Genomic DNA, 9446 nt, shown 5'->3' on the forward strand with positions numbered 1-9446 from the left:
TCCTTGTCTCAATCTACCACTCTCCCTTCAGAGAAAAGGTGCCTGCATTCAGGCTTTGTCCCCAGACTGCTGGTAGAACTTAAATGGACATTTTAGGTGCCAGATGCTCTACCTACCTGTGCTGCAAACACCTGGCTCAACAGCTTCATCCTAAAACGATGACCTAGTAGGAAACAGCTGGATTTGTTTGGTGTGGTGTTCTTGGGGTTGGTTCTTGGAGCTGCTCTGTGCAGGGCCAAGAGTTGGATTTTATTGATTCTTGTGTGTCCTTTCCAACTCAGTATATTATTGTTCATCTGCAGCAGGTTTTGCCATCACCTCTGACAATATTCAGTGACTTTCAGGAGCTCCTATGCATAGTTTTTGTTCTGGAGCAGGAGTTTTGTTATCTGTTTCTGGCATGTTTTCTCCACGTGCCAGATTTGCTCTTGTTGACAGTTGCACAGTTGACTGCACTGTGTTGGAAACTGCTGCCTTCCTGCACTCTGAGACAGAGCCTTCCCAATTTTCCTGTCAGTTCCTGTGCTGCATCATTCAAATGTGAGCACACTGTTAACTGCTGCAGGGACTAAACTGTGTTTTTGGCTTCTCTCCAAACTTAAGATCAGTGACCCTTATGTTTGAGGGGTCTTTATTTTCTGACTTTGCAAAAGCAATTTGGTTTATGGCTTGAAGTATAACAGATAGCAGTTAAAGCTCTGTACAGAGCAGCTGTCTCAAATGTACATAGGCTTTACATTGCCAAAACTCTTATCACGTCTGATAATTTTCTTCAGTGGTTTTGGCTTTTTTGGAAATGTGTTTAGCCTTTTTACAGCATCATTCCAGTGAGGGTGAGGGGCTGCCAGATTATCAGCTAGTCAGGTGTTTCTTGAGTATGTTCAGTACAAAATCATCTTCAATGTGCACTCTGGTGGCCCTTTGTTGGGTCCATTACATGTGGTGCTGCAGTCAGTAGACCTCTTCACTTTTCATGAGGCTTCCATCTGTGACTAGTTCAGGTTGGACCCACGAGGAGCAGTTTTTGTATAAACAAATAGTGGCTTGCCCTTAATTCAGGATGAGCTTCACAAGTCAGAGATAACTTTTCATAAGATTTTAAAAGGTGACTATATTCTTTCTAAAGCACCTGATTGCAGTAATGTTTCTGCCTGTGGCTGGACTTCTAGGAGACCTCTTTTCTATCAGCAGGCTTCTCAGATGACCAGATGCAGTACTGTCAGTAGTAGGACCCATTCCCCTTGCTTCTTGTCTCTCTTTATGGTATTTTTAGCTGGGTTGAATTGATTCTGCACTATTTGAGGAGCATAGTCACTTATCCTAAGGCTTCAAATGCATCTCTTTTCTTCCATTCTTTAACTGGGCTCCTGTTGTCTGACATGTCTGCAGTTGTGCTTGTTTTTTAATGAAACATGGGGTGAAATCAAGACTGGTAGCCTGTATGTTGTTTTCAGTTTCCTCAAGAAATAAATCCAATTTCAAAAAAGACAATCTGTAAACTAATTTAAGAACTAAAGCAGTGGGACTTGGAAATTCTCATCATGCTTCTAATTTTTCTATTAGCATTATTCTTTTCTAATATTCATCTCCTTAATGCTTATCTAGTGAGTTCTCAGGTGTCTTTCAGTGACCTAAGTGGAGTTCTGTTATTTAAGGACCCAGTCCGGCTTGGCTGTTTAACTAGAACAGGGATGAAATCACAGAATCATCTCTCCTCATTGAAACACAGAGCTGAGACATGTGCAGCAAGAACTGAGTTGCCTTAGATTCCCTTTGTAGCTGAGAGTGCCAGAAGAGGAGTCATCAGAAAAATCTTACCTGGGTGCAGTCTCAGACAGCTCTGTTCTTTGCTTTGGTGTTGACTCTTGAATTTCACAGTGCTGGTTAAGACCTGCTGAATTGGCAGTCAGGTAAAGGAGATTCGTCTACTTTAGCTCAGGGATTTTTGGTGATACACTTGGTGTATCAGTAACCTTGAGGAATTTGCTTATTGTGGTGTTATTTGAGCTCATGTCTTTAAAATCTAAGGTGCCAGGTATTCCTATAGCCAGCTTTCATAGTTTGGGGAAAATGATAATGGCTCCTTTTCCCTGACAAATTTGTAGATACTACACAAAACCTTTCAGTATGGGCTTTTAGATTAGTGTAAAGTGTGTAGTATTTTCAGCTGAACATGAACAACAATATAGTTGTATTGCTAAAAGTCAAAATAAGCGTTTTTCCCCTTTTCCCATAATCAGTCTTCATTTTTCCACATTGCTGTTAGAGCTGTTGAACAGCTTTAGATTTCTCCCTTGGATGAATGAAGAGCACAGTACTCCAGGTGGTGGTTGTTGCTTGGTTCCAGTAATGAGCATAGCTGAGGGTGTGTATCTGCAGTTTCCTTTGACCTCACCAGAATGGTCTCCAGAGAAATGGGAAGCATTCACCTGATTGCCATCTTTTCATGAAGCTGTGGCAGATCCATGCAGAAGCACTGCCACAGCCTCCTTGCTGCAGCATGAGTAATGTGACACCACCAGCATCAAAACAGTTCTGACAGCACCTAGCAAATGAGGGAAGTATGTGGGAGGATACTGGAAAAAGATTTAAATGGTATAGTATGCATGTTAATTTTGAAACAAAACTGAGTGAGATAGGAGAGCCTGAGAAGAGGTGTCTTTGGCCTGGAATTTAGCATTTAGGAAACGTTCTCACTGTTATGAATGGTTCTAGTGGCTGTGAACACCTTCAGTACCTCATGCAGGAGAGAAATGAAATGGGTCTGCTGCCTGGGCTCTTCTACCTCCCATGAGTTACTGCCTGGCAGCATGGGCCCCTCATGCTGCCCAAGACCGCAGGAAGTGGAATGCTCTCACCGTTACCCACGCTGCTGGCTGGAGGAAGAGCTGCCTCCTCACAGGCTGTAGGCAAGGTGGGTGGGTGGTTTTCATATCCAGGCTGAAGTCCTCCATATGGAGTTAGGAGCAAACCTGTCTTTACAGGCCAACAAGCATGCTATAGACCAAAGCAAACTACTTCAAGTACAGTGACTTAATCCCACATTCTTGCTGAACGTAGGGAGGCATGTGTTGTACCCATGGACCTCCAGAGACACTTCAGACATGGGGATCAGATGATTGTGAATGAGCTGATATTAGTTCATATGCTTGGACTCCCATTTCCTCAAGTGCTACTGCTTCTCTTGAATACAGTATCTCTGCAACTTTTGGGCTAATGTTCTTGCCTATCCTCACAGCAGGGGTTAACTCAAACTTCCTTCCTGATAGCCCCAAGCAATTAAAAAGAAATGACAGTGTCTTGGGTGCAGGATAGTGTGCATGGATGCATCTAGTGTGGGTGGTGGGTGCTGATGGGCTGCAGGTACAGGTACAGAGGAGCAGTTAACTTGCAGACAGTTCCATGGAAAACTGGAGTTTTCCAGGAGTGATGTGATACAGGAGAGCAAGGAAACTGGTGATGGGGAGCAGCTACACCAAAGGGCTAAGCAGCCCATGTGGTTTGGAACTGTGGTTGCCTGTGGTGGATGGCTGCCCAGGCTACTTGGCTCTGCAGCAGGAACACAGCTTTGCTTGTCTAGGCCCAGCAGAACCAGGGCAGGATGAAGAGAGCAGTTGTGTTGGCAGCCAGAGATAGGTCTGTCCTGAGTCTTTTCTGGCCTTCCCAGTTCCAGCTGGATAGATGTTTCCAAACACTGTTTAACCGCTGGTCTCCACAGGGACTGGCAGAAGTGTAAATGCTCATATTCTGCCATTCTCTCTTTCATATGCAGAGGTAGCACAGGGAATCCTGTTCGGACCCTCAGCCGTCCACACAGTGGGGCTGGAACCAACCGTGCTTTTCCTCGCTGGTTGGAGGGTGACTCCTGTGGGAACAGAGGTCTGCAGTGCTGTCACCAGCAGGGAGACCCCAACTTGGGCCCTCAGCATATGCAGAGCCTGGCAAGGGGAAAGGACAGAAAAAGAGATCTTGGCTCTTCTCCCTCCCCAGTTGAAACGGGTGAGGGGCTGCCAAGGGCTTTGCAGCAGGGAGAAGAAAGACAGCGTTCATGGGAGCTGCGTGACTCCGAGCTGGTGGGCTGGCAGCCAGGCACGTCAGCACCTGATGGGCCAGTACACGAGGCAGGGCTTCTTGCTCCTCACTCCTCACCTTCTTGAGAGGAGCCCTTTCAAGGGGTTCCAGCCCAGAGTAGTGAGGTCTCTCCTACCCCACTACCCTGCCTGTTCAGAACTGTTGCCTGTGTGAGGCACTGGCACAGTGTGCTGGGGAGGTCTTTCCCCAGGAGCCTGGTTTGTTCACTGCTACCCTGGACCATGCTGGCTGAGACAGCTGCCCAGGATCCCTCCTGCCTGTGTGTGTCCTCCACTCTGTCATCAGACTGGGAGGGGCAGACTGGGGGACCTGGATCAGTCCTTTTGCCATTGTGCAGACTCTGCAAAGAACCAGAGCACAACAGCCTCCAGTTGTGCACTGGCTGTGTGGCGGTTGCACATATCATTCCCAGAGAGAGTGCAGGGCTAGGGCTGTGGGGGTGATCCTAGGGGCTGGACAGTCATCACCTCTCACAGCAGATCCCTGCCCCTCTCCAGGCAGGCTGGAGCCTGCCTAGAGAATCCTTCCTCCAGAAGCCACTGGACAGAAGAGCCCTTGTGCAGCCTTTTTGGAGAGGTGCCTGGTACCTGCTGAGGCAGACTTTCCACTTCCCAGTGAACAGATGCCTGGCTATGGCTGGGCCATATGGTGTTTTGGACTCACTGCTCTCCCAGCACAACCTCTCCTCCAGCCCTACAAGCAGGTGAGATTGCTCAGGGCTCTGATCCCTGGCGACAGCTCCCTGCAGGTTGTGGGAGCTGCCAACAGTCTTGTGCAGGGAGAGGTGTGACAGGTCTGTGCTTGGAGCGTGTGCCTCTGGGAAGTGCCACCCAGCCAGAGTGGCCTTGATGCGGGGTCACTGTTCCAGGAGAGGTTTGGCTGTGCAGGGGACTTGCCCTGCTGGCCTGGGATCTGAGGAAAGCACACCATGCGGTGAGAGTAAGTAAACAGCACTTCAGGTTTGTGGTCAAGAATGATTGTGGCATCCTGGGGACACCTCTGAGGCTGGGATGAAATCAGACTCTGCCTCCCAGCCAGGAGTCTGTATCAGAGCCAGAATCTCTGGCACTGGATTCATGATCTTATCCTGTAAGCCATTCCTGCAGGAGCTGCTACATCCTTCCTGACTTCTCCAGCAGTCTCTGCTGCTTTTCCCACTCAGTCAGGTTTATTGGGTGAGTGATTGCACCAGGCTCAGCGTAGCAGCTGTGCTCACTGTCATGCCCTGTGGATCTGGGATGTGCAGGGATGGGAAGGGAGAGGCTGGCAGTTTTGCCCTTTGGCAACATGTTGCAGGGTACAAAGCCAGCCAGCCCTCTTCCTTGCCAAGCTGTAAATTTGTCCCCTTGCTCTTGTGCTTCTCTGGCTTTTCCTGTGGGCTGGCTGAGGGTTCATCCCACTCATGCTCTGGCTGCTCTAACTTGTCCTTCAGCTCTGTGTGTCCTTATGCTTGCACACACAGTGCTGTCAGTTTAGCTGCCTGGGTGCACTTCTGACTCATCATGTGCTGCCTGGGCAGCTCCCCATTTCATTACTGTTAGGAGTTCATGGCAGTGGGCTGTGAAACTCCATTCCCCTCTTCCCCACCCTGCTCAGTCCCATGCACCCAGGAGGGACAAAGCCTATGGAGCTGTCTGCCCTGACCAGGAAATCCCTAGCAGTGATGCTGTGCCTGGCTGGGATGCGCTGTGCCATGGTCTGTCCCTAGCACCTCTCTCCTATGGAGATTTCTGCAGCACAGCACAGGATCCCAAGATCCTGTGCCAGTGTAGGGCAGAGGAGCTGGTGCTTCTCCAGGCATTCTGGCATGGACCAGCCATTTCCATCTGCATAATGGAGACTGTAGCACAACCACTATCAACCCACTCTGGGATATTTTTAGGCCTGGCTGTGCTGATGAGGGAGAGATGACACGCTCACTCCACATCCAGACCATGCGATGCCTCTCCCAGCTGCAGCCACCTGGTGCAATGGGAGGAGCGTAGGCTGTTCCCCCAGGGAAGGCAGCACTGACCGGGTGCTGTGGCTCTGAGCTTGCTGGGAGCAGCTGCTGGTGCAGGATACCACCATCCTTCTCCCTCTGAACTTGTTCAGCTTCACTGCTTTTGAGAGAGCAGCTTAATGAATTCCCCAGGTCTCACTGGCTCTTGACATTAAGGGTATTTCCTGACTTGTGAAGGAAAAGGAGGGACGCATCTCAAGCTGTGGGACTGAAGCATGGCAGTGGCATGCTTGCACATGGTCACTTGCTGTCACAGAACTGGGGAGCCATTTCAGCTGAGGAGTTTGGCTTTTCTGCAGGGCCTGAGGCTTGTTGGAAAGTTCTGTGGAAGAAGATATCAAAGCTTCCCCTTTTCATCAGAGCCCTGTGTGGGGCTGCAACTGGTGGAGCAGAAGGAGCAGTGATTTGGAGGTGACTGGGGTGAGTTGATGGAGGACAGGAGATCTGGGGCACAAGGCTGTCTCCTGTGGCCAGGCTTGTCTGAAGCTGGGAGGCCTTGCATGAAACAGGTCCCCAGTGCCCTGGACACACACAATGACACAGTGCTGCTGGGAGGTGACATTGCCAAGCTATGACTGTGTTGTGGGTGCTGGCAGAGGGAGAACTGTCCTACACAAGGTCTGTGGCTAGGTTAGAGGAAAGCTGGGCTGGACTGCTCTACCCAGCTGCACACCAGGGCTCAAATGCCCAACCCAGGTGGTTGTAGATGCTGGACTCTGAACACAGGATTTGTCTGGGTGACTGCAGAAAGCAGTGGTGCTAATCTACCCCATCCAGCAGGAACCAGTCTGTCGGGAAGGGTGCCACTGGTACCAACACCTCACTGTGTTTGTCTTACCCCATCCCTTCATTGGAAGGACCAGTTCAGCTGCAGGTGCAAACCTCCCTCCTCTGGCTACTGAGACCTGGAAAGCTCTAGCCCTAAGCAGCTACTTCTGCCTGACCCTGTGGATCTGACAGCATCCCCCAGCATAGCTGTGGCTGCACAAAGTTCACATTCCCTTAGGTGTGGCATAGGAAGTTGGTTCCCATGGAGCAGGATGGAGAAGCTTTGTTGCAGAGGTGGAGCTTTGTCCCCACCTTCTTGTGGCTGGGTGGGGTGGGCTGCAGCTGAAAACAAGGACCTGCTGGCCTGGCTGGTTCCCCTGTGACTGTTGGGACAGAGGCAGAGTCCTCCACTGGCTGGCAGCTCTGTACATTCACTGTTTAGGATCCCACTTACTACACAAGGATCCAATGTCCCCTTAGTTCTGTTCTCACTCATACCAACATAGATTTGTGTGACTTCGAGTGATGTACTCGAGGGGGTTGAGGTGTTTCAGCAGCACCCTTCTGTCTGCGTCCTCTGCCTGTGGCTGGCAGCTGCCTCTTCATGACTGCTATTAGCCCACATCCTGCCAGCAAACAGAGCACCCAGAAGCCTTTCCCCCTGGCTGCTCTAACTCCCTGTTATGCAAAGCAGCTGCAAGAATGCACAGGTTGTCACAAATGCTGAATCTCCAAAACCAAGCATGTTCATGTCCCGCAGAGCACAAAACTCTTGGCCACATCCTGCAGCACAGGGGTCAGGGCAGTGCAAACTGAGCCCACAGCCCCTGCACACTCTCACATAGCTCCTATGGCCCATGCCATGCTGGGTGGCTCCTCTCCTTTCTTCCTTTTCCCAGGAGGGAGCAGATAAGCCTCAGCACTCAGGAGTGGAGAAGAAAAGCACTGGGACATGGCAGGGCTACCTTAGCTGTTAGCTACCCTGCCAACCCAGTGCCCTAGGCCAGGCAGCTGTTCTCATGACCAACAAGGAGGCACCTCCACCAGTAGCACCAGCACTTCCTCCCACCACCTTCCCAGTGACTGGCAGCATTTGAGGTGCCTGGTGCTTTCTCTTCCTCCTGCCTCCTTGCCCTTGCTACTTCCCATCTCTTTGATCTCTTTCCTGAGCATCATGCTTGCCCTGGTCTCAATGTGTAGGAGGTGGGGTGCCTCAAGAGCATCTCTCTGGGCTCATGGCCCTGCACTCTGGGAGGTGTTGCTGTCCCTTGGTGCATCATGGGGTTTTGAGAGGGGCAGTCACCCACAAGGGTGCAGCCTGTGGCTCTGCAGACAAGACATGCCCTGGGAGTTGCTTACCAAAGGCAGCATTGCTGACCATTTCCTTTGGGCATGTGGGGAAGAGACCAGAGTGACACAAATGGGGAAGGTTTGTAAAACCTGAAGTGGACACTGACTTGGGCACTTGTGCTGCTGTGCTTATGCTGTGGGTTTTGGCATCAGCTCACTTCGGCACGTATGGGAGAAACAAGTATGAGTAATGGTTGCTGTGTTGTGTGAAGGTTGCTGGTGCATTACTTGGGTTCAGAGGCTCCAGTTTACCATGGAGCAATGGAGAGGAGGTTCAGGCTGAACAGGATGAAAAGAGGAGCCCATGGCTAGTGGCCCCATCACCATAGCAGGCCAGCTTAAGGTGCACAAGGGATTGCTCTAGTGCAAGTAATTAAGTACTAAAGCTCCAGGCTGGAAATTACGCATTCCCTGGGTCAAGAGCTGGCAATGAGCACTGCTGCAGGTAGTGTAATGCCACAGAGCCAGCTCAGGCTGTAGTACCTGTTTTTAGAAAGATATGTGCATGAGCTGGAAGAGCAGGTGAGCACAACTGTCCTCAGGCAGAGCCCTCCACACCTTCTCTACTGCCTTCTCTGGCTTGCAGGAATCAGTCCTGGCCTCCTTTTCGCTGGAGCTGTTTGAACAGGAGATCAGAAGGGGTGCTTACAGGTCAGGGCAAAACAGCAAACATGTCCATGCAGCATCTCTTCTTCATGCCCAAGACACAGATGTCAAAAAATTTAAGTTGAGACCTTAAAGTTGTTGAGATCTAGTTGAGATCTAAACTTATTTTGCAAGCTGCTTCATGGTAAGGATGGCTACCTCTGCAGCCTTCAGTGACTGTGCTGTATTTAATTCCAGGCTTGAGATTTTCCCATCTTCAACTTCCCACCTTTGGCTTCTGCACTTCCTTCTGCCCGTACCAGTACTCTGTTCCCTCTGGCAGTGAGGAGACCCTCTCCTGGGGCAGTGAAGTAGCTTGTACTCCTCACATCCTATGCAGCCGTATTTGTCACATTTCCAACCCTTAGCTCCTTTTTTTGTGGTGGTGTTAGTGCTCCTTGGGATTTCTGTGCCTGAAGTTTGGGTAGCTGGATTGGACATCAAGTTGGCTTTGCCAGAGCTGTAGCTCTGCTTGGAAATCCCCTCCATGCCCCTCTGACTCATGGCTTTCAGAGCCAAGATACTGTGCTGCAGGCTCATGGCAATAGTCATGTGTAGGGACAGCTCTTTTGCAGCTTTTTTTCCTTAA

Source organism: Vidua macroura, chromosome 9, assembly GCF_024509145.1.
Source record: "Vidua macroura isolate BioBank_ID:100142 chromosome 9, ASM2450914v1, whole genome shotgun sequence".
NCBI classification, from domain to species: domain Eukaryota; kingdom Metazoa; phylum Chordata; class Aves; order Passeriformes; family Viduidae; genus Vidua; species Vidua macroura.